Source organism: Oryctolagus cuniculus, chromosome 13 (assembly GCF_051225735.1).
Source record: "Oryctolagus cuniculus isolate XC-2025 breed Fujian yellow rabbit chromosome 13, ASM5122573v1, whole genome shotgun sequence".
Lineage (NCBI taxonomy): Eukaryota > Metazoa > Chordata > Mammalia > Lagomorpha > Leporidae > Oryctolagus > Oryctolagus cuniculus.
Window position 1 is genome coordinate 57,631,657 of NC_142879.1, and position 26,210 is coordinate 57,657,866.

Consider the following 26,210-nt stretch of genomic DNA (forward strand, 5'->3'; position numbering starts at 1 on the left):
TGGAGCCATTGACTGTGATGTTTAGACTGAGAACAGCACTAGCTTCAGACAGAGATTCAACTGTAGAACCATGTATGGCACCAGGTCAGGAGTAGTGCCACCTCCCACCCCAGATTCCCCACCCAGTCTGGCATCAGAGACAGCACCAGCTTTACTGCCTCTGGTAGAGTCAACACCAATTCTTCCCTTAGGTGACCCAAAGCTGCCTCTGGTACCTTTGCTACATCACCAGCTATAAAAATATAACCCACACCATTGCCATACCCGTCAAAGTTTGATGCTAGAGCTGGCTTTGGGGAGTTTACTGGCTAGGGCCAGCACTGTCTCCAGAACTGGAGCTAGCTTCATTGCTAGCTCTAGCACTAACCAAAAGGTTAGGGACATCTCTATGTTTAGCTCCTCTACCAGCTCCACAAGTAGCTTTGGCACCGAGTATCAACTAAAATAAGCTCCAAAATTGATTCTAATCATGATTCTAGTGACATGTCCATACTTAGAACTTGCAGCAGACTCAGGAAGAGCCAACTCTAGTCCTATCTGCAGTGAAAGTCATTGCCAACGACTATTCCAATCTCAGCTCCAAAGACACACTGAGCTCTGGCTCCAACTACTTCTAAACTCATGGCAGCTCGAGAGCTACAATCAGCTTCAGAAACAACAGTAGTCCAAACATCCAAGTTAGGAATACCCCAAGAACCGGTGGAGTGGCCTGGCAGGTAAAGATGCTATCTGCAGTGCCAGCATCCCATATGGGTGTAGGTTTCAGTATCGGCTGCTCCACTTCCCATCCAGCTCTCTCCTATGGCTGGGGAAAGCAGTCGAAGATGGCATAAATTGCTGGTTCCCGCACCCACATTTAAGACACTAAGCAGCTCTTGGCTCATGGCTTCGGATTGGCAAGGTTTAGGATTGGCGCAGCTCTGAAATGAAATAAAGGAGCTCTCAATGCATCTCAAGAAGAATTAACACCACTTCTTCTCAAGATATTCAAAACAATGCAAAGGGAGGGAATCCCCCCAAATTCTTTCTCTGAAACCAGCATCATCTTAATTCCAAAACCTGAAAAAGATGCAACCAAGAAAGAGAAATACAGATCAATTTCCCTAATGAACATAGTCACAAAAATCCTCAACAAAATTCTGGCCAATCAAATCCTACATGATCAGAAAGAGCATTCACTTGGACCTAGTGGGATCTAACCTGGTATGCAGGGATGGTTCAATATTCACAATCAATCAATCAATCAATCAATGTGATACATCACATTAACAAAATGAAGGACAAAAACCTTATAATTATCTCAACAGATGCAGAGAAAGCATTTGATAAAACTGATCACTCTTTCATGTGATCATAATAAGGAGTAAGGAGAACATGATGCAGGACTATGGGAGTACGAACATCCACCTGCGCGCCACCCTGCAGAACCATGCCGACTTCAAGGACAAGATTGTGCTGGACGTGGGCTGTGGCTCTGGGATCCTGTCCTTTGCTGCCCAGGCCAGTGCCAGGAAGACCCATGTGGTGGAGGCCAGCACCCTCCACTGCTCACAAGTGTCCTTGTTGCTGCTATGATTGAGACGACATGATGTCAGAGGCGCCTTCATCCTCCCTCCACCCAGCACCCACTGACCTGGACTTGACAACGGTCACAGGCCCGCGGGGCCTACAGCTCGCACCCGGGTTGGGGTGGGAGGTGGGGCGCAGCTGCTGCCTGGCTAGGCTGGGCGGACCCCCCCCCCCTTTACCTCCCAGTCCTTGGTCAACACAGGTGTCACATGCTGCTTTATTTTTTTTTTTTTGAGGTAATTACAAACATTGCTTTACCCTTTGAACACTGGAAAGAGGTTGTAAAGCAAGGAAGTTATGTCCTAACAGCTTGCATGCCTGGGGCTGCAGCATTGTCTAGGGAAAGCCACCTTGGCCCCATGCAGGCACAGAGCTCGCGGTGCTCTGCAGACTTCCTATCTGGACAGGTGGGAAGGGTCCTCCTGGGGGTGAGGAGCTCAGGGACTGTCGCGGTCACTGCTGATGATGGCACTCATGTGGGTCCAGTCTGTGGGGGCCAGGCGAGGCCCTCCTTCCTCCTAGTCTAGGGTCCGTCCTGCAGTGCAGCTTCCTGGGGGTAGCTGCTGTGGGGTTCCAAGCTGTGTGTCTGCGTGGCCAGCCTGAACCACTGGTGATGTCAGCAACGTCCAGGGAGACCACCTTGGCTGCCGCCTCCTGCTGCCCCTTCAGGGCCCGGCACTTCTCTAAGGAAGGGTTACCCCTCATGCCAGAGCTTCCAGCTCGGCCCAGACAACACTCAGGCGCACCTCGTGGGAGCGACAGGAGCCCAGCAGCTTCTGAGAGTTGCGATGGGCACCACAGGTCGGATGTAGCGTTTCAGCCTCCTCACAGCCAGGGGGTCCTAACCAAGTCGATTGGCACCAGCTTTCCCACCTTGGGGCTCTGTACTTCCGTCTGAGGAGGAAGACGCACTTCGTGTCCTGCCTTTCTTGGAGCTCTTCTTGGAAGAGCGTTCTTCCTCTCCTCCTTGAGGCTGTCCCCTGCCTCACTGTTGCTCCCCTCCCTCTCCAAGTCGCTGTGCTCCCTGCAGGCCCCCCTCCCAGCCAGGTGGCTGTCTCCGTGGTGCCTGCAGCAGTGGACACCAAGGTGCAGTTCTCATCCTTATCCTTGCAGCTCCCCCTGTGCTCTCCACCCTGGTTCTGGGTCCTGGCCTTTCTTTTCCTAAGCACTAGTGGTTCATCCTCACTCCAGTCACTCTCACTGTCACACCCAATGCCGCCTGCCTCTTGGATCTGCCCTTCCCCACTGTCCCCCGAGTCCCCCGTTAGCTTTCTCTCCTCCTGGGCTCACCTTTCCCTCTGTTGCTCCTGCCTTGCTGTTTCCAATCCTTTTACCAACTGTTGCCGTTGTACCAATTGTTGAGGAACAGTTTTATGTGTGTATGTGTAAACTATTGAGCTGTTTCCTTAGTACAGAGTTGGACTTCTATGTATAAAGTTAATTGAAAATGGGTCTTAGTTGAGAACGGGACTGGGAATTGGTAAGGGATGAGGAAGAGGGTGGAAGTGTGAGCAGGAGGGGATACAGAGGAATCACTATATTCCTGCCGATGTATTTTGAAGTGCAGTAACTTTGCATTCCATAAATAACAAGTTTTTGAGGGGAAAAAAGACATATTACAGGGCATATATAATCAAAGCAGCCTAGTAGGTGTATAAAAACAGAGGTGCAGAGCCGTGCAATAGAAACCACAGGAACTAACCCTTGGATCTACAAACAATCTTTGACAAATGAAGACTGTCCTGATGAAAGGACAGTCTTCAACAAATGGTGTTTTTTGGGAGGGAAATTGAATGTCCAGGGCTGGCATTGTGCTGTGGTGTGTGAACCTGCCATCTATGGGTCTAGCATCCCATATATGCACCAGTTCGTGTCCCAGCTACTCTGCTTCTGATCCATCTCCCTGCTGATGGCCTGGGAATGGCAATGGAGGATGAGCCAGGTGCTTGGATTCCTGACACCCATGTGGGAGACCCCAAGGGAGGCTCCTGGCTCCTGGCTTAGGCCGACTCCAGTGCCAACCAATGCAAACATCTAGATGAGAGGTAAACCAGCGAATGCAGAATCTATCTTTCACCCCTTTCTTTCTGACTCTGATTTTCAAAGGTATAAATCAATCGTTGGGGAAAAAAAAATCAGATTTCCATATGCAGTTGTTAGAAACAAGACTTCTACCTGATATCCTATACAAAAATCAACTCAAAATGGGTCAATAATCTAAATAGAAGACCTGAAACCTAAACCAAACTCCTAGAGGAAAACATTCAGGAAATGCTACAAGACACTGGCATAAGCAAAGCCTGCTCGGATAAGACCCCAAGACCACAGGCAATACAAGCAAAAATAGACAAAAAAAATCCATAAAGCTAGGCGCTCGGGGCTGGTGCTCTGGCACAGTGGGTTAATGCCCTAGCCAGAAGTGCCAGCATCCTATATTGGTGCCGGTTCGAGAATCAGCTGTTCCACTTCCGATCCAGCTCTCTGCTATGGCCTGGGACAGCAGTAGAAGATGGCCCAAGTCCTTAGGCCCCTGCACCCTCAGGGGAGACCCAGAAGAAGCTCCTGGCTCCTGGCTTCAGATCGGCACAGCTCCAGCCATTGCAGCCAACTGGGGAGTGAACCATCAGATGGAAGACTTCTCTCTCTCTCTCTCTGTGTGTGTGTGTGTAACTCTTTCAAATAAGTACATATTTAAAAAAAAAAAAAAAAACTAAGGAGCTCCCAACAGCAAAAGAAAGAATTAATAAAAGGAAGAGGCAATCTGAACAAATGGAGAAAATACTTGTAAACCATGTGTCCAGTAGAAGCCCATAGCTCCTGGTTTATTAACAGCACAGCTCCAGCCATTGCAGCCAACTGGGGAGTGAATCCGCAGAAGGAAGACCTCTCTCTTTCTCTGCTTCTCCTTCCCTCTCTGTGTAACTCTGATTTTCAAATAAATAAATCAATCTTTAAAAAACAAAAGCAATATTACTGACAGCCATAAAAATATCCTGATAGCTGCAACAAATGAGTGGAATTAGAAATAATTAAGTGAATAATATTAAAAAGGAAATAGCTCAGTAGTGTTTAAGCAACTAGTGTCTAAGCATCCCACGTGGGCACTGGTTCGAGTCCCATGTGCTCCACTTATGATTCAGCTCCCTGCTCATGTGTCTGGGATGGCAGTGGAGAATGGACCACTGTATTCCAGTTGCCTCTTCTTTCCTTACCAATTAAATCTGTATGTAGAAACTGAGAGTTATGGTAACTGTTTATACAGTTAACCTACGGAATAAAGAATAGGTGTGGTTCTCTCAACACTAACTCTATCAAACCAACACTCGACTTTCATAACTCACTCAATCACACCTCACAAACCATCATACATACTAGGGACTGAAATGTGTAACAACTTTCCAGTTTAAATTCATTAAGTGTCCACAGGAAGCATAGATACTCAGCTTGCTTATGCCCCTCGCACCCTAACCTTGGAAAACAGAAAAACAAATATTCCTCTATATTTCAGCTTACTTAATGCTTATGGTATTGACTGCACATGACAAGGCACAGAATAGATACCTGTGAATGGTGGATAGGAGAGTAGACAACTGACAGATGGGGTCAGGCAAGCAGTGAAGGAGGAGAAAAAGGTAGACGACAGCAAGAAATAAAACCAAAGGAACCTCAGAATCAAAGCAGCACATATAATCTATAGACCTCAACTACAGGACTGCAACATTGAGCTGAAATCAGATTCAGCTGGAAAAGAAACAGAGGCCCTCTGATTCACCCAGCCCTTTCCTGATGTTGAATCCTGAGACAGATTCTGTGTTCCAAGAGGGTAAGACTCTAAGACAAAGACCTGGAGAAGGCAAAGCAGTGCAGGCTCACTGAGCAGCCAGCAGGATTGCTTGTCTGCTGGCAGGAGTTGATGAAGGGGAGTGAGGCAGCACAGGTAGGCCTTGTGCAAGCCAGAGCCTGTGTAGGATTACACATTGAGGGTGGCAGCTGCTGCTGCTCCCCCTTCCCCACCTCTCTTTTACAAACCGGCACCTACCCATATTCTCCCAGCCACATCACTTTCTTAGGCTTTCTTCTCCAAACCTCCTTTCTCTTCCTGAGAAAGAAACAGAAATGCTTACAAACATTAAAAGTGAAGAAAGATGTACTGCATACTTATAAAATAATCATTCCTCAAAAAACCCTAAGGACTAAAAAATATTTGCACTGTCTGGTCACTTCGTATCCTGGCTGGTTTTGTTTGCAATTTCAGCATCTTTCGGTTTAAGAAAGTTGGTGCTGATCACTTTGAACAATGAAATTTATTGAGGCAATAAATCAGGTTCAGGAAGCAGTCCGAACCTATGAACCAAGCAGAGTGACAGGGGCTTTGTATCCAATCTGTACACAGATCTTAACATTATTCATCTGAAATAACTCCACTGTCTTCATGCTTATATGAAAAAATTGCCTGAATTCCCTTAAATGTCAAAGCTAGGATACAACAAACCTGGAATAACAGTGGTTATAGAAACTATTGCTACCATCCTCCCACTGGGCTTTCAGAAGGAAGAGCACTACAAGCAACTGTTCTATTGCAGATACTCACAGCTGACAACCAGATCCTTAAATACACTTAAAACTCAGCCAGTCCTCAGTTCATCAAGTGGTCTTTAAAATACATAACTAAAACTTTGGAGTACTTCACAGTGATCCAATCATATTCAAAAGAAACAATGAGAGAACAAGATAAATTTAGTTAAAACTAGTGTTCTCAGTCCCTAATTATTCTGCAAAATTCTACTCATACATAGAACTCAGGAAGCCATTCTACAGGAGGAAAGGATAGCATCTCTATAAATCTCTTTCCATTTATCCACATTCTATACAACAAGAATGACTCTTTCATTCATATATTGGAAGTTAACTAGACTTGTTCACCTATTCAGGGGCTATTTCTAATGCTCCTGGGCCATGAAAAATGTCAGTGCAACAATTTAGCAAGCTCCTGGAGAAAATGTGAATGCCTAGAATGAAGCATTCTCTGCTGACATGAAACCTAGACACCTTTAGCAAAGACAAATAGAATCCCATAATGACAGTTGTAAAGTCTGTACGTTTTATTGATGAGCTAGTGCTCTGAATATTCACTGACATCCTTGCTTTTATTTGATAGACTTCAGAAATAGATTTGCCTGTTAAAGACATAGCCATATCCATGGGCAACTTACCAGCTGAATCCCATATGCAAGTTGGCTTACTTGCCCAAGTGTTGGGTTGCTGAGGAAAGTAGGATGAACAGCTGTACTTCCTGCCTTGTGTAAGGTTACAGATGGTTAGGATACATACCAACACAGAGGCATTTAGTATACTTCTAATACATATTAGCTAAAATCCCAAATAAGCTGCTATAAGCCAGTGACAAATTAAGTCAAAAACAAATTACGAGGGACTGGGGAGGGGAACTAAATACAGCCCTAAGAATAAATGGCTGACAGCAAAGAAACAGTCATAAAATTGTAGACACCAAACTTTGAAGCAGCACACTGAGTTCCGCAGGCTACACATGTCAGAAGACATACAAATGATGTGCATGAAGATCACTGAGACGTTAAAAATACATCAAATTTCATACCATGTTTTTACCATAAGACCAATAAGCACATAATGCATCTTGAAAGGCTCCTATCATAAGCCGTGTAGCAGTGGCCAGTTAAGCACATGCTGTGGCGTGGTAAGACTGCTTGTGATGCTATCCCATACAGGTTCGGGTGTACCACTTCCAATCCAGTGCCCTGCTGAGGTGCCTGGGAAAGCAGCAGAGGATGGCCCAAATGCTAGGGCCCCTGTACCCAAATAGGAAAGACACAGAAGAAGCTCCTGGTCTCCACTGGACCTAGCCCTGGCCACTGCTGCCTTTCAAAGAGCAAACTAGCAGATGGAAGCTCGCTCTCTCTCTCCTTCTGTTTCTCCTTTATTCTCTAACTCTCCCTTTCAAATAAATAAATAAATCTTTTTGACAAGCGATTTAGCTGGCCCGGCATCACAGCATAGAAGTTTAAACCCCAACCTGTGAAGCTGGCATCCCATATGGGTGCCGGTTCAAGACCTCTCTGCTCCATTTCTGATCCAATTCCCTACTGATACAACTGGAAAAGCAGCAGATGGCTAAAGTCTTTAGACTCCTCCACCCATGTGGGAGACCCCAAAGAAGCTCCAGGCTCTTAGCTTCGGTCTAGCCAAGCCCCAGCTTTGTGGCCATTTGGGGAAAAAAACAAATTTGATCAAAGCTGTGTGTGTGTGTGTGTGTGTATGTCTGTCTGTCTGTCTCTTCCTCGCTTTAACTCTACCTTTCCAATACATAAAAATTCTTTGTTTTTTAAAGAAAAAAAAAAGTGATTTAGCATCACAGATTTAACATGCTATATGTCAAACATTAATGCCAGGCCTATAACTACCGTCTGGACCAGTGAATGTGTTGAGGAACCTGTCAGATTTCAGAAGCAATGTTGAACATTCAACACTGAAAAATACATATTTCAGACAAATTTACTGTAAAATATTTAAATGCAGTAGACTAAGACATCATCAGTTTCTTAACAGCTAGAACAATATAAATCTTTGGTCTCGATCTCATTGTAGACTTTTTTTTTTATCATTATCAAGGGGACACAAAAATTGCCATTAAATTCCCTATTCATAGATGTACAATTTGGGACATGCTCAAGCTGACTTGCCCCAAATGGTAGAGGTAGAAACATACCAGGGGACTCCAATTTAATCCCATCAAGGTGGCATGTACCAATGCCATCTCACTAGTCCAAGTGATCAATTTCAGTTCACAATTGATCATAATGAAAGGACTAAGAGTCAAAGGGAGCACATAAACAAGTCTAGTACCTGCTAATACTAACCGATAGAACAAATAAAGGGGAGAGAGATCCAACATGGGAAGCAAGATACTCAGCAGACTCATAGAATGGCAGATGTCCTAAACAGCACTCTGGCCTCAGAATCAGCCCTAAAGGCATTCCGATCTGGCTGAAAAGCCCATGAGAGTATTTCAGGCATGGAAAGCCAAGACACTCTGGCCAAAAAAAAAAAAAAAAAACCTAAATGAAAGATCTCTGTGAGTGAGATCCCAGTGGAAAGAACAGGTCTTCAAAGAAGGAGGTACCTTTCTCTGAAGGGAGGAGAGAACCTCTACTTTGACTATGACCTTGTCTAGACAAGATAAGAGTCAGAGAACTCAAGGGGCTTCCATAGCCTTGGAAACTCATGACTGGTGCATAGGGAGATTACTGATGCCATAAACAGGAGTGTCAATTTGTAAAGTCAACAACAGGAGTCACTGTGCACTTACTCCTCATGTAGGATCTCTGTCCTTAATGTGCTATACATTGAGACTTAATGCTATAACGAGTACTCAAACAGTATATTTCACTTTGTGTTTCTATGTGGGTGCAAACTGTTGAAATCTTTAAAGTATACTAAACTGATATTCTGTAAAAAAAAAAAAAAAAAGAAAGAAATTATTAATTCCCAACTTGACTCTCACTGGGATTAAACATGACAATAGGTCTGATCTGATTTCATCATCATTTAAAAAATCATCTATTATTTTTCACTTTATGCTTCTGTGTAGGAGCAAACTGTTGAAATCTTTACTTAATTTATGCTAAACTGATCTTCTGTATATAAAGAGAATCGAAAATGAATCTTGATGTGAGTGGAAGGGGAGAGGGAGTGGGAAAGGGGAGGGTTGCGGGTGGGAGGGACATTACGGGGGGGAAGCCATTGTAATCCATAAGCCGTACTTTGGAAATTTATATTCATTAAATAAAAGTTAAAAAAAAATCCCTCTTCATTTAAATTATTCCTTGCATTTGAAACGTAGCTAGAAGCAGAACAAAAATCTGTTCCCCCCTGCAGAGCAGACAGCCCATCATTTGATGTTTTAAAAAGAAAATATGCTTATGAATAAAATGATGACTTCTTTCAAAACAAGTTGGGAATAATCTGTTAAAATTCATACAAAATGAAGGCCATAAAGCAATTTCCCTAAGTAAACATCTAGGAATTCCCTAGTCTCTGGTAATTTCCAAGAGAATTGTAAAATAGCAAGCAATGTCAAGAATCAAGTGTAATAAATGAATAAATCTAAAAAAAAAATGGGTGGGCCAGTGCTGTGGCACAGGGGGTTATTGCCCTGGCTGGAAATGCCGGCATCCCATATGGGTGCTGGTTTGAGACCTGGCTGCTCCATTTCCAATCCAGCTCTCTGCTATGGCCTGTGAAAGCAGAAGATGGCCCAGTTCCGTGGACTCAGGCACCTGGTGGGAGACCCAGAGAAAGCTCCTGGCTCCTGGCTCCTGGCTTCAAATTGGCACAGTTCCAACTGCTGACCATCTTGGGAGTGAACCACTGGAAAAGAAAACTCTCTTTCTCTCTCCATCCCCCTCTCTCTCTGCCTCTCCTCTCTCTGTGTAACTCTGATTTTCAAATAAATGAATAAATCTTCAAAAAAAGGAAAAGTAAATAAAGGTTCTTTAAAAAAAAAGAATCAAGTGTGGAAGTGGAGGACAATCAATGAGCCAATCAATGGCTGGGGTCTGTGTCCATCGGCAGTTGCCGCCACAGCTAGAACGTCCATGAGAGCTGCCTGGAGAAATTCTGCTCCTGGCCAGCAGTCACCCTTCATGCAACCAGAGGAAGGCCAACAGTTCAACCATTAGAGTACGCCTTGAAGAAGAACAAAATAATGGAAAACCTTTTAAATCAAGTCTTTTTATTCCGTAACCCGTTTTTAAAATGATTTATTCATTTTCTTAAAAGGCAGAGTTACAGAGAGAAAAGGAGAGACAGAGATCTTCCATCAGCTGATTTACTCCTCTAGTGACCAGGGATGTGCCAGGCCAAGCTAGGTTCCAGGAGCTTCATCAACATCTCCCATGTGGGTGCCAGGGACCCAAGTACTTGGTACAATATCCACTGCTTTCCCAAGTGCATCCAGCTTCCCAAGCAGGAAGCTGGATCTGAAGTGAGGGGGCTGGGGCTAGAACTGGTGCCCATGTGTGGTGATGGAGCAGAGGTGGTTGATTTTCTTACTGTGCCACTACGATAGCCCCTATATTAACTTGTCTTTAAAAACTTTTTCCTGGAGCTGTCATTGTAGCAAATCAGGTTAACTCAGAGCTTGTAACACTGGCATCCATGTTGGATCACCAGTTTGAGTCTTGGCTGGGCAGCTCCACTTAAGATCCTGCTCCCTGCTAATGTACATCAGAAGGCAGGACACGATGGAACCAATAGCTGTGTCTCTGCAACCCATATGGGAGACCCAGGCAGAATTCTGGGTGTCCAAGCACCAGCTGTCGTGGCCACACAGGGAATGAAGCAGTGGAATGAACATCTTTCTCTTTCCCAAGAATTTCACCAAGGAGGTGAGAGAAGAGGAGGCACAATTTTCCTATGAAGAGGACATTGGCAGATCACTTTCTTGAAAAAACACCAGAGACAGAAAGAAGCTGGGGACAGCGAGCTCACCTGAGAACACCTTCCCAGAGCCCTTCACAGCCATGGGAAACGCACACCTGGGAACCCGCATCATTGTGGTCCGCTGAGGTCAGCAATTTTGCCAGTTTTGGCACGGGTGAGAGGGGCCCACATTCTCAGTACAGCTCCTGCAGAGACGCGGCCGCTTCGTGCTCCTTGGTCTGGGCCGCTGAGGAAGCCACGACTGTTTAGGGTCCAGACTCAGTTACAAATCCACAGGCCTCTTGCTCCTGGGGCTCACACTGGGACCTGAGACAGGAAGCCACTGGGCCAGCAGTGCGGCCAGGAGCGTGGTCTTGACGTAACAGGGGATGATGGGTGGGCAGCCTTGAAACAGCGCAGAGATTCAGTGCAGGGAGGCAACAGCCTGGGCTCCAGCCACTCAGGTCCCCTCCTGGGACATTCACCGCCCCTCCTGACAGGTAGCCCAGACCCATGGTAGTTCTGTCTGACCCCAGAAAAAATCCAGCAGGTCCAAGAGGCACAGGGTTGCAGGACGTCCTACAGCAGATCCTCTTACTCAGTGCCAAACCCCACCTGGCCCTGGGTCCCTTCCGCAACCCCACCACTGGTTTCGAATTCTCGCGGACCACCCCAACTGCTCCCTGGACCAGCACACTCAGAACCATTCCAGAATTCTTTCGTGATGGGCCAGACTCCTGCCCTAAGGGGCTGAAGTCCTGAGTCTTTGGTACCAGGGAGTGAGCTCAGTCCAGCTCCGCAGAATGCAGTGCCTGAGAGTCCAACACATCTTCCCAGGATTCTGCCTACATCCCCATGGCCACACCTGCTCAGAGCCTTCTTGCCCCCCCACTCCCCTCCTTCGTGGCCCCGCCTCCCTGGGCCCCCCAATGGCTGCTTTCATAAGTGGCATCAGCTGTGCTGCTTGGCACCTTCCTGTTCTGTGTCCCCCGCTGCCATCCTGCTGCCTAGGCTGGGAAAATCAGGCTGTCCCTGTCCTCCACGTTGCCCCACCCAGTCCAGGGGACTCACCTGGCAAGGCAGGCAGTGGTGGGAGCCAGAGGAAGGAGAGGCTGAAGCGCACCCTGCTGGCACCTGGGCTGCTTTGAAAAATGCACTGTGCCTCCCTGACAGCAGGGCTGCAGCTGTGGCTGAGGCCTGGCACGCAGGCAGGAGCAGGCTCAGTGCAGGTACACAGGGGACTTCACAGCTCCAGGCCTGCCTGGACAAAAGTTACACAACGTAAACTATATTACCCTTTGACGGGGCCGCAGCTCAATAGGCTAATCCTGCAGCACCCCGGGTTCTAGTCCCGGTTGGGGTGCTGGATTCTGTCCCGGTTGCTCCTCTTCCAGTTGAGCTCTCTGCTGTGGCTGGGAGTGCAGAGGAAGATGGCCCAAGTGCTTGGGCCCTGCACCCGCATAGGAGACCAGGAGAAGCACCAGGCTCCTGGCTTCGTATCACCACGATGGGCTGGCCACAGCGGCCATTGGGGGGTGAACCAACGGCAAAGGAAGACCTTTCTCTCTGTCTCTCTCACTGTCCACTCTGCCTGTCAAAAAAAAAAAAATTAACCTACAGAACACAAATAGGTATTCTCTCAACACAAGTTCTTTCCAAGTAGCATTCTACCTTCACCACTGATTGAACCACACCTCAATGACAATCATTGATTTTAGCCACCCATCAAAGCTCACAACTTTCCAGCTTAAATTCAACTACTTTTAGTTGCACAAAGGAAGCCTGGACCACCAATCTGCTTGTATCACTCCTCCCAAAAATTGTTGAACAAGTATTCATCAAGACCTCAATATACTCTCTACTATTCCATTGACAACACACAACATAGGACAGAATAGATATTTGTGAGTGGGTTGATACAAGAGTAGATGAGACATAAGCAATCAGGCAAACAGGGAGGGGGGAGAAAAAGGCAAAAAGAAAACCAAAAGAATTTCTAAATCTAAGAAGCACAGGTAGTATCATACAGACCTTATGTACAGAGACCCTGAGATGACAGCCGATTAGGTCTTGCTATTCAAGAAACAAAGAGGAAACGTTAATTCCATCAACCCTTTTCAGCTTTCTGTGTTCCACGAGAGTAAAATGGTAAGACACACAAAATCTGGAAAATGAAATGCTTGTTCATAGAACAGTACAAAGATTAGTGTCTCTAAAGTAGAAAGTTTATAAAGGAAATCAATGAAGAATAAGACTGCAGAGTCAGGCCTTTGTAGACAGATGCTGTATAGACATATAGAGGAAGTGGCAGCTGCTTCTTCCTCTTCCCCACCTCTGCTTTACAAACCAGCACCCGCCCCTAATGTCATAGCCATCATGTATCAAAGCACATCATGTGCTTTCTTATACAAACCTCCAAGAAAATTAACCTATAGACACAAATATGTTTACTTTTAAAACCAAAAAGGAAAGAAAAAGGAAACACGATACATATTTGAAAAATAAGCAATTTGTAAAACGTCCACTAAGAAATAGAAATTTTAAACTAGTATCTAGTCAATTCCTATCCTGTCAAGTTTTGTATACAATTTCAGAGTCATTTTATTTTCTTCTAACAAATTTAGCTCTGACTGCTTTGAACAATGAAGTTTATTAAGGTAATAAATCAGCTTACAAAACAGTCAGTACCAACTGAGTGCCTTTTATATACCAAACAGATTTATGAGGGCTTTGTAGTCACTGTTTCATCGGATCTTAATATTATTCATTGGAAATTATTCCTCTACTTTCATAAATATGAGGAAAAATTACTTGAAAGTCCTTTGGCTAAGCAGCAAAACTAAGATGCAAAAATACTTAGAATAATAGTAGTTAGAATAACTACTGCTATCATTTTCCAACTGTATATTTTCAGCACTTTTAATAGAATCAGAAGGAAAAGCACTAAAAGCACCTGTTCCATTTTGAATACCCATGGCTTATAACCAAATGTTTAAATGCACTTAAAACTAGGCCAGTTATCAGCTCATAAAGCAGCCATTAAACTTATCATTAAACTGCGGTACTGGACTTCAATCCAAGCCACAGACCTAAAGAAGCAAGGAGAAAGAATGTTTCAGACCAAAATGATGTTCATGAAGACAACATTAAGACCTTTAAAATGATTAAAAACAGAATTCCTAGGGGCCTGCGCTGTGGCACAGCGGGTTAACGCCCTGGCCTGAAGCACCAGCATCCCATATGGGTGCCGGTTCCAGACCCAGCTGCTCCACTTCCGATCCAGCTCTCTGCTATGGCCTGGGAAAGCAGTACAAGATGGCCCAGGTCCTTAGGCCCCTGCACCCACGTGGTTGACCTGGAAGAAGCTCCTGGCTCCTGGCTTCAGATCGGCACAGCTCCGGCCGTTGCAGCCATTTGGAGAGTGAACCATCGAATGGAAGACCTCTCTCTCCCTCTCTCTCTCTCTCCTCTCTCTGTGTAACTCTGACTTTCAAATAAATAAATCTTTAAAAAACAAAAACAAAAAAACCAGAATTCCCATTCGCAGTTTATACTGCCAAATTCAACCTAAAAATTTAGAACCCATTGAGGTAGTATTTAGGGAAAATAAAAGCATCCCCATCAATCCTTTTCTCTTATAGACAGCTATACATTAAGACTATTGTGAGGATTAGAGATAATTATGTAGTTACCAACATATAGCCTGGAATTTAGTAAACATGTAATAAGTATAGCTAGAATCATAATTACGGGATTTAAAAGCCAACAACAAATTGATCAGAAAAATCTAATTATATGGAATTGGGGCAGGGGAGGAACTACAGATAGCTCAAAGAATAAATGACTAAAAGCAAAGAGCCAAACACAAAATTATATAGACACAAAAACTCAGAAATCGACTGAGACCACCAGGCCGCACACTTCAATAGCTATGGAGGGGCATCACTGATGTTTTCATGAATTGGAAAATGATGTGCTTGAAGACAACATTAAGACCTTCAAAACACATTAAATTTTCATTTCATGCATTTAAAAAAAGAGAGAGAAAAGCAGATAATAGATTTTGGAAAGACGACTTAGCACCACAAATTTAACACGTTTGAAGTCTAAGCTTTAATTGCAAAACTCTGTATCAAGCTTCTGTTCGCATAATGGGTAAAGGAACCTCTCAGATTTCAGAAGGAAATTTTTCTACTGAACATTGTAGAAGATGTATTTCAAACACATTAACTCTAAAATACTTAAATGCAACAGCCTAAAACATCACCAGTTTCTTAACAACTAGAACAAGATAAAGTTTTGGTCTCCTTCATTTCAAAATGTTTTTATATCTACCAAAGAGACACAACCATATGCCATAGAAATCACTTTTCACTTGAATTTTCTCCCTGCCACTTGGAAGCAGTAAAAAGCACAGAAACATCTGTTCCTTCCTGCAGAGCTGGCAACCCTCATTCTAAAGCGTAAAAAGAAAAGATGCTTATAGATATAATGATCACCTGCTTCAACAAAGGCAGCTGGCAATGAACTGATCCAAATACATGCAAGATGAAGGTCAAACACAATTTCCCGAAGGCCAGTGAGAGGACTCCCCAAGCCTCCTGTAATTTCCAAGACACCCATGACGTTAACTGCAAAGCATGGTAAAAAAAAAAAAAAAGTGGCAGCAGATCAGAAAAAAAAAAGTTAACAACTGAGAAACTGACACCTTTGTCTACCTGGAGTCACTCTACCACCACAAGAAGAGCTTCTATGAGAGCTCCTGGGGAAAATCTGCCTTATCCAACCAAAGGAAAGCCAGATGTTCAACCATTAAAACAGCACACCTATGAAAAACAGAAGCTGGAAAATCTTTTAAGTGAAGGCTTTAACTCAAAAATAGCTTTTCCTTAAGACAGTGTCTTACAGCATTGAACATCCAAACATGAGTAATAAGACATTCAGACTAGCAATCAGTAGACTCAGCTTCTATTTCTGGCTCTGCTTCTGAATGAATCACAGGGTGTCCTTGAGAAAGTTCTTTCTCCTTTTCTCTACCTTCATTTCTCACCAGTTACAAGATTAGGTTAAACCTACGGATTCTTCTCTTCTGAATGTCACTGAATGGGCAAGTTAACATACGCAAGATTTGGGGCTGGCGCTGCTAAGCTGCTAGGCCTATGCCTGTGGCCCCAGCATCCCATATGAACACCAGTTCAAGTCCCCGCTGCTCCTCTTCCAATCCAGCTCTATGCTTCTGGCCTGGGAAAACAGTGGAAGATGACCCAAGTGCTTGCGCTTGGGCCCCTGCACCAGCGTGGGAGACTGGAAGAAGTTCCTGGCTCCTGGCTCCAATCTGGCTGCTGCGGCCATTTGGGGAGTGAAGCAGTGGAAGACGTTTCTCTGTCTCTCCCTCTCTCTCTGTAACTCTACCTCTCAAATAAATAAAATATTTTAAAAAAATGAAAACTGCTACATAAAAAAGGTATCTGGTGGGGCCGGCGCTGTGGCATAGTGGCTAAAGCCACTGCCTGTGGTGCCTACATGCCATATGGGCGCCAATTCAAGTCCCTGCTGTCCACTTCAGATCCAACTCCCTGTTAATGTACCTGGGAAAATAGTAGAGGATGGCCCAAATACTTGGGCCCCTGCACCCATGTGGGAGACCGAGATGAAGCTCCTGGCTCCTGGCTTCAGCCTGGCCCAGCCCTGGCTATTGCAGCCATTTGGGGAGTGAAACAGCAAATGGAGGAGTCTCTCTCTCTCTCTGCCTCTGTAACTCTGCCTTTCAAATAAATAAATAAATCCTAAAAAATGAAAAGATATCTGCTGGTCACTAACCATTTTTATCTAATCATCAAATACAAAGTAGGTGATACCCATATTAAAATAACTAACTCCGCAATTTTCCTCAACAGTAAAAGCAGGCTGCCTTAAGAGGTCAATAAAGAGGAGATTCTTGAACAGGACTCCTTCCAGAGTCCCAGATTTCAAATCTGGAAAGGGAAGATTCAGGAACACACTTTTTTTAATAAAGAAAACAAAACTTCAAGCTCTTTAGGATCCTAGGCCCTTTCAGGACTCTGTTCAATCATCCAGGCAAGTCCTCTTGCCCTGACAAGGAGAAATGTTAATGCATCCTTGATGTTCCTAGCACATTCTGCATATCTATATAAATATATTCCCATGCACTGTTCTTATTTCATGTCTTTTCTTCCCTTTGCCAATGAGCGTTGGGAAGGCAGAACTATGACTTAATGAACTGTGTATCACATACAATATAGCGTGTTCACTATGGCTGCCTAGGATACATGTATATATGCATATGTATATGCAGATGTGAATATATGCATATATGAGTATATGTGTGTGTGCATTTGCTAAATAAACTAAATGAATACATTTTAAAAGTTGTATGTTACTACAGATAGTAGTCATTAATGCTAATGATTGATCATCTCAATCATGGTGAATTATTTTTTAAAAAATTAACCTGGCTCCTGGCTCCTGTCATCGGATCAGCGCGGTGCGCCGGCCGCAGCGCGCCAGCCATGGCGGCCATTGGAGGGTGAACCAACGGCAAAGGAAGACCTTTCTCTCTGTCTCTCTCTCTCACTGTCCACTCTGCCTGTCAAAAAATTAAAAAAAAATTAACGAATGATTATATCGCTAGCTAAGGGAAAAAATACATGACTTATCACTAATATTAAATTCAAAAAAATTACCTCAAACACTTTCTGTTCTTCCATTTAAAAATGCTTTAAATTTGTGTTGCTTTGCTTTCTGGTTTTTTTAAATAATATATCTAGTGGAGATAAGGCTACAAACTATACAATAAAGATGGGACATGAAAGGAAGCAAAAAAAGAGCATGTAAAATGAACATAGAGGTTAATATTAAATGTAACATTTTATAAATGGAAAAGATAATTCATAAAAATGCAGTCAATAAAAGTAGCTACCACAAAATTAACAGCATTTAGTCAAATAAGAAATAGTTGTCCTCACTGAGAAATTTCATCTAATATTTTATCAATAACCTGTTTATTAGATTTTAACATTTTCAAGTTGCATCTGAAAATTTTACATTCACAAATTTATCACAAACCTATCAACATTCAAATAACATTCATATTTCTCCTAGTCATTGAATTCTAACACTCTTGGTTTCATTTCATAACTAAGAGTACAGATTAAGTCAACATGAAACCAGCCCTGTACCTATGGACTCTAAAGGTAAGACCTGGGAACCTGGAATTACACTTAGAAGAATGGATAAACCCACCCTGCTTCTTATCACTTAGCACATAAACTGACCCTTTCCCTGTGCTTTCTGCAGCCCTGGGTGTGAGTCTATAACAAATGTCAAGCAGGAGAGGTACCTGTTCCACCAGATGTGGGCTTGGCCTGCTCCTCTTTATTTCCAAGCTACAGCCTGTCCTGCCTGGACCATGAAACCAAAGGAAATCACCCCTAATCATTCTGTCGTTAACTAATTTTCTAATAGTATTGGCTTACATCAGCAAATACCAATGACCACTTCACAGCACCTGACGGCTGCAAGATAGAAACCACGTATTGCATAGATACATAAACTCATGACTAATATCCATGGAAACCAGAGCAGTCAGAAACCACCTTTAGACAGTCTGGAACAGTTTGTGCTACCAATAAGGACACTTGTGAAAGGACCATAAACAAGTTTGTTCCTTCTAGTGCTTGGGAGGATGAGGAAGCAAAGTGCAGGATGGCGGTTTAACTAACAAGGCGAGAGAGAGACAGAGAGAGAGAATATGAATGAATGAATGAATGAATGAATCATTTCTCTCCCTGGCATGAAGCTAAGAACAGCATGTATCCTGGAGGTGAAAGAAGCAGAGTAGCCCTTTGGGGTGATTTGGACAGGCACAACTAAGCGGTTCCTTTTCAGAACTTGTCAGAAAACAGAAAACCAACAAGTGCGTCAAAGCCATTTCACCTAGGGAGTGAGCTGGGAGGAAAAGATTCCCTGGGAAGAAACAGGCCATTAGCAGATCACGACCTTTTAGATCCCGGGTAGGGCGGGCGGCAGGGGAAAGCCCTGATTGGCAGGCGATGTGCCAGCCAGAGCCAGAGGCAGGGCGCGCTCACCTGTGAATACGTTCTGGAAGCCCTCCGCAGCCGTGGACGACCCAGACGCTTTGGCGGCCAACGCTGGGGACACCCTACCACCACCTTCAGTGGCTGCCCTGCGCTCCAGCAGGTGCGCGGAGCCTCCCGCCTTGGCGCGCGCGGGTGCCCACCTCCGCTGTCCAGTCCGCGGAGCGGCTGAGGCCGCCCACGAGGCCGCCGTCCGTCCGGTGCTTCTTAGCCGGGGCGGCTGCCGAGGCCAGGGCAGTTCAGGGTCCCCGGCTCAGGGAGGACTCCAGCCGCCTCTTGATCCTGGGGCTCTGGCTGGGGGACTGAGATGGGGAGTGATTGGGCGAGCTGAGCTACCGGGTGGTGGACTTGATGTAGCAGAGTGTGATGAGCGGGTAGGGCTTGAAGCAGCGCGGACTGGGCGAGGGGCTGCCGGGCAGGGAGGAGGCTGCGGGGGCTCCAGGCTCTCGCGCCAGCTCCTCGGGCTCAACCCCCAACTTCGGCCGGGCCTCTCCCCTCTCTGGGGCCCAGTCTTCCGCTGGAGAGCCTCGGGGGGCATCCTCAAAAGCCTCCTCCTCGGCCTCCTCGTCCGTGTCACCGGTCCCTCGCGCGGGGCTTCCAGCTGCGCCCTCCCCCGGCCCAGCCTCGGGAAACGCGAAGGCCGTGGATGAGGGCGAGTCTGCGGCCGGGGGCTGGGCCTCCGGGAGGCTGAGTGCCTCCGAGGCGAAGAGGGCGCCAGGAGATGGTGGCTGCTCAGGCACGGCGGGCTCGGCGGTCAAGCTCCCAGGCAGATCCGAGCGCGCAGACAGCGCCTGTTCTGTGTCGGGACTACCTGGGGCCTCCCCAGCCCCGGGGCTCGGCTCCAGCAGGAACCGGTCCAGGCCCAGGAAGGCCCCTGGTTGAGGGCGAGCTTCAGTGGGGGGCGCTGCAGACTCCTAGAAGCCCTGGAGCAGCTGCTGCAGGCGTATCGCCTGCTCAATATCCGAGGGCATATCATCCTGCTCCGTGGCCGAGAGAAAGCTGTAGATGTCCGTAGCCGAGCCCGAACTGGTCCTTTGTCCATCCTGCGCCCCCGCCGCGGGTTCCAAATCCTCAGCAACTGCCCCAACCGCCACCGCAGCCTCGGCAGGACCATGATCCCCCGGGCGAGGCGCCCCAAAGGGGTCCGCACATTCCGTATCCGAGAGGCCCGCCTCGTCCGCCGAGAGGCTGAGGTCTGGAGTCTTGGGGACCAGGGAGCGCGCTCTGTCCAGCTCCCCGGTCTGCAGGGCCTAGAAGTCCCGGCGCCCTTCCCCTTGGACAGGTTCTTCCTGATCCGCAGGTTGGAAAACACCGAGGCTCTGGAGTCCGACTTGCTCTTCTTCTTGCCGGGCTCCCCGCCGCCGCCCCCTCCCCCCTTGCTGTGCTTGCCCAGCGCCTTCTTGCCCCCACTGCCCTTCTTTGTGGCCTCCACATCCCTGGGCCCCACAGCACCCTCGGCGCCGCCGCCGCCGCCGCCTTCGTGCGCGGCATCACCTGCGCTCCTCTTCAGCTTCCCCTCCTGGTTCCCCATGGTGCAATCCCGCCGCTGCGCCGCCGCGCCCCGCGCACTCAGGCCATGCCGGCCCTCCTCAGCCCCGAGTCCGGGCCGGGGGACTATTCCAGGGTAAGTCAGGCAGCGGGGCGAGCTGCTGGGAGGAGAAGCTGACGTGCGACCAGCTGGTCCCGCTCGCATCTGCCGCCGCTTTGCATAATGCGCGGCGGCTCCCGCGGCTGCCTTCGCTGCGGCTGCGGCTGCGGCCCGGAGCCGGCGGGGCGTGAACATGCTCAGTGCAGCGCGCGGCGGCGCCCGCCAATGGCTGCGCGGGACGCAGCCCGGGCCTGGCTCCCCGCCGGCAGCCGCCGCCCCCAAGGCCCCCGCTTGGCTCCAGGCTGAACTCGGGCGCGAAAAACGTTTCTTGTATCTCGGCGACTTTAATCTCCACCGTGAGAACTGAATGCATTGTCCGCGAGCGAAGAGGTCCTCAGATGCAGGATGCACACCGAACTTCAAAGCTCCCGGGCCTGCCATGAGGAAAGTTACACAAAAAAAGGGGAAAGAAAATTTTACACGAGGAAAAACATCTAGTTTACTGGTGCTGTAATGTCATGGCCAGACACATGTCCACCCCACCCCCTCTCTGCCTGCTTCTGTGTGGCTGGCCCTTCAATAACAATTTGCTGAATGGATGGCTCTGTTTCTTGGATAATTGCTCCAGCATGAGATTTAGGACAGGTTACAACTCACAGTGGCAGCTTTCACGACTCACTCTGGGACCTTGATTCTCCATGAAAGGACACTGGCTGTCATTTCCAAAATTTGAACTTTTTTTGACAGAAAAAAAAAAAAAAAGGAGCTGAGGAGGCAGAAAATACTGAGACTAGACTTGATTAAAATGCTAATCTCCAAAATTCTAGGTGTTTACCACATAAATTAAACAGCATTTGTATTCAAAAAGGGTGCATACATGTCACTATTGTGGCTGACTACAAAAAGAAAAAGAAAAGAAAACACACTTGGCACAAACATGAAATCAGATGTTATCTATAAGCCACCACTTTCCCAAGCAAACGTTTCCCAGCACATTTCCTGCTATAATGAAGTTTTTGAAGGTGCTGGTCTCCATACACACTTTTCCTCATGGTCAGTTACATCATATTTTAATTACTAATACATTGACCTACCTATTTTTAAGTATACTTAAAACAACAAGCAGAAAACAAACACTAAAATGACATTCACAATGAATGATACAAGCATCTGTTAGAAGTTCTTTGTTAATGACATTGAAAATATGGAATAGCTATCCAATTGGTCAATATCCTGAAAGTAAACCCAGAGGAGGGAAAAGTATTACATATTATAACACACAGTTTAAATGTGGCAAGCAAATGTGTGTGCTTCCTATGAACCAACATTTTAAAACTCCATCCTTAACCATCTATCAAGATAGTTATTCCTCTAAGTCACCGATATAAACACACATGTAGCCATTATTAGTAGTAGCCGTTTACAAACTACGTTCTTAAAAATGAGGGAAACTTAGGGCAGGTAGCCAGACGTCCTTAGGTGGCCTTTTGGAATAGTTTGCAAGAATCAACTTTAATAACTTTGCCAGGGTAGTATCCCAATCTCCAAGCAATTCCGGAGTACTTGAAAAGCCTTTGTTTCTTCTCTTTGACAAGACTGCTCTCCTAGAATCCAGCCTCCTCAGAGGGCACAGTTTGCCTGGGGTTATTACAAATGTCTGCTTCTTTGAGTGCTGAAGCACTTTGAATCTTTTATTTTTTGCCCTTCCGTAATAGAACATCTTTGATTTTAAACTATTTGTTTCCCTACTTTTTTGTTTCTACGACACACTCCAGAAGTTCAGAAGACAAAAGAATGAAGGGAGGGAAGGAGTGAGAGAGGAGAAAGAGAGGCAGGGAGAAAAGGGACTACTGGGGTTTTTTTTCACCTTCTTTGAATGGGAAACAATAGATGGCACTTGTGCATCAGGTCACATTTGACCAAGCTCTATTACATGCAAAGGTTGATTGGAAAAGTCACAAGTGTGAACATCAAATGTAGGTAGTTCCTCCAAAAATAATTAATGCAAAAGGCTAAGGCTCAGAGAGGTTAAGAGATTTGTCCAAAGTCACATAGCAACAGAGGCAATACCTGAACCTACAAATTTAGTCCAAATTTTTTATAATGCCGTCACATCTTTTATTCCTTAGGGGACAGAGAAGAATGTAATAAAGGCAAACCTTAAAGTTTGGTAAAAGCATTTCTTGGTGTTCAGTAGTTTCAAAGATGATGGAGACACAGCCTAGGCTCATCATCTCCATTTAACCAGGAAAGAATGTCATTTCTGCAGAAGTACATTTCATGGGGACTGGCATTGTGGCACAGATGGTCAAAGCTGCTGCCTGTGACACTAGCATCCCATATGAGCACTGGTTCCTATCCAGCTCCCTGCTAATGCCCCTGAGGAAAGCAGAGGAAGATGACCCAAGTGCTTGGGTCCCTGCACCCACAAGGAAGACCTGCAGCCTCCTGGCTTCTATCTTGCCCAGCTCTAGCCATTTCAGCCATTTTGGAGTGAACCAGAAGATGGATAATATCTTTCGGGAGTGAACCAGTAGATGGGAGATCTCTTTCTGTCTCTCCCTATCTCCATAACTCTGCCTTTTAAATAAATAATAAATTGATCTTTTCTTTAAAAAAAAAAAAGTGCATTTCACAAATATGTAGACACCCTAATTTGTGTCCAGCCAGATCCTAAGTGCCAGGATTCAGAAAAGAAAATCTAGCCTTTTGTAATTATTGCAAAACTCACATAATTAGAATCAAAGATCACAAAAACTGTGTATGAACTTATTCAGTAGCTCTCATTTTACAGCAGAGACAATTCAATGCAGGTTTTTTTTTTTTTTGCTTTTTTTTAATCTTTAGTTTTTAACAGAATCAATATGGTTCATAGATACAGTTCTAAAGAATACAATGATATCTCCTTCCTCCCTCCCTCCCTACAGTTTTTAAAAATAAAATGAGCAAAAGTATGTTGGAAAACTTTAAATAAATGGCCTCTAAGTTCATAATGCATTTGCTGACATAGTTTAATGAGGTATATGGATCTCGGCAATTTACTGTAAAATGCATCAAAAATAAGATGTTTTGAAGCATGTTCAGACAAGTGATGAAACAAAAAATGTTAAATCCATTATTAATGTGGTAGATTTATGGATATGCACTGGTAAAACCTTTAAACTTTTCTATATGTTGGAACATCTTCATGCTAAACCAGTAGAGAAAAAAGCGGTTTGCAAGAATACGTGAATTTCCAAGCTTTTTTGAAGTTAAAATCATGTAATGATCGGTGGTACTCAATAAACACTAAATGAACCATCCTCCTTTTCTTCACTTTTCTCTCTCTGTTTCTCTGAATTACCTATCATTGCTTTTTCTTCTTTCTACTCTCTTCATCCAGAACTCTCTTAATTGACTATGAAATATATGGAACTTTTTTTCTTTTTTGTATAACCTTGGTGGAATGCGTTAGAATTTCTAACAGAGCAACTCCATTGCATTCTGGTTATTCAGTTCATCTTTTTATACATCAAGTGAATGATCTTACAAAAAAAAAAAAAAAAAAAAAAAAACACCTCTTCAGCCCTGGTGTCAATTCCTAGCTGCTGCATCCCAAAACCACCTGTCAGTCATGACCTCACTGCTACATTCCAGACCCTGAACCCACTTTAGAGAGAATACCATGCCCCTGGTCAGATCCAACCTTTTTGAAATTTAATCCATCATCTCCTGCATATCTCTTCTTCCCATTTATTTGTCCACTTACCCCACCACCAGTATCCATTCCCCCTTGCCATTATCATCAGCACTTCTCAATTAGGGATTATTCCGTTCCCCACAGGACGTTTAGCTCTTCCTGGAGACATTTTTGGTTGCCACAATGGGTGGAAGGGATGCTGATAAACATACTGCACAGAAAAGCCCTCTGGCAAACACATATACCAAGAAAAATTCAGCCCAAAATGTCAGAAATGCTGTAGGTAAGACAGCTGCCTTAGCAGGAAGCCTCCTGCAGCTGACAGTCAATGAAGACTTACTGGGAGAGTGAAGACTTACTGGGAGAGTGAAAGAATGAGGAAATCCAAGTTGCGCAAGCATTTCTCAGTTAGTAAACTAAATCAGAAACTTGAAGGAAGAACCTAACAGGACATATAAAAACCTAAACACTACAATACCAAGTACCTTAAATAGGGCATCAGTTCTGCTTTAAGACTTTGAAGTTCCATGAAATTATATGTTCTATGTAAATAATCCAAACCCCTACATCCTTGATAATATATATCAATAATATATTATATAAAAATAATATTTATAAGATAATGTATTATACAATATATATTATATATAAAACCCTAACCCTAAACATATATACACACACATATAAAATATATATATTTATATATAATATTTATATAACAAATATAAATAATTTATATATATAAATTTATATATATATAAAAATGGCTTTCATTGAAAACTCCCTAAGTATATGGGTGTGCATTAACTGTCAACACATATTACTCAAAATGTTTAAGATTGTTTGCAACTGAGAGACAAAAGAAGACATGAAGACATGAAAGCATTTCTTTCTTTCCTTCTTATGTCACAGAGAGAATCTTTGGAAGCTATATATATAAAACCCTTGCTCTTACCAGCGTTGTTCTGATAATCAGGGCACAATTCCCAGAGCTCTTTGATAGGGGGTAATTGTGTATCCCCTAAAAATGTAGTTATGTAGCTTTCAAGGAATTTTTTTAAGATTTATTTATATGAAAGTCAGAGTTAACAGAGAGGAGAGAGAGAGAGAGAAAGAGAGATCTTCCATCCACTGTTTTACTCCCCAAGTGGCCACAATGACCAGAGCTAAGCCAGGCTGAAGCCAAAAGCCAGGAGCTCCACCTGAGTCTCCCACTTGGGTGGCAGGGACCCAAGTCCTTGGGCCATCTTCTGGTGCTTTTCCCAAGCCATTAACAGGGAGCTGCATCAGAAGTGGAGCAGCCAGGACTTGAACCAGTGCCTATTAGAGATACAGGGATTGCAGGCAGCATTTCAACCTGCTACACCACAACACCAGTCCCAGCCTTCAAGTTTTACCACCATCATTAATTTTATCATCAATGCATCACTTGGAAATACAATGTCTACAAAACAGAAAAAAAAAATATTGCTTTCTTCAAGCATACAGAATGTACCACAAAGTTTTTCTAGCTCTAAAGGAAGTTGAAGTTTCATCCTTCATCTTAAATACATATATGAATTAAAATAATATTTATACATTCCAATACATTCTCTAGTTTTAAAAAGAGAGTCAAAGTGAAGGTAAAGACTTGTAGGCCCCATAAGCTCCTTCTTGCTGCAAATGGAACATCAATGCCTCAAACCTCACCCTCTGGAGAGCTCACTGGCTTTCATTGAAAACTCCCTAAGTATACAGGTGTGCATTAACTGTCAACACATATTACTCAAAATGTTTAAGATTGTTTGCAACTGAGAGA

General features: G+C 44.8%; 1 non-coding gene and 1 pseudogene across 1 annotated transcript in view; both read right to left on the reverse strand.

The window, feature by feature from the left end:
• Positions 1-20,896, reverse strand: part of LOC103351033 (formin-2) — a 67,451-nt gene extending 46,555 nt beyond the window's left edge. The window contains exon 1 of the transcript XR_016219025.1: positions 19,137-20,896. This is a non-coding gene — a transcript (formin-2). The remainder of the gene's footprint in view (positions 1-19,136) is intronic.
• Positions 1,840-11,161, reverse strand: LOC127483489 (HIRA-interacting protein 3 pseudogene; annotated as a pseudogene).
• Positions 20,897-26,210: the final 5,314 nt, after the last annotated feature.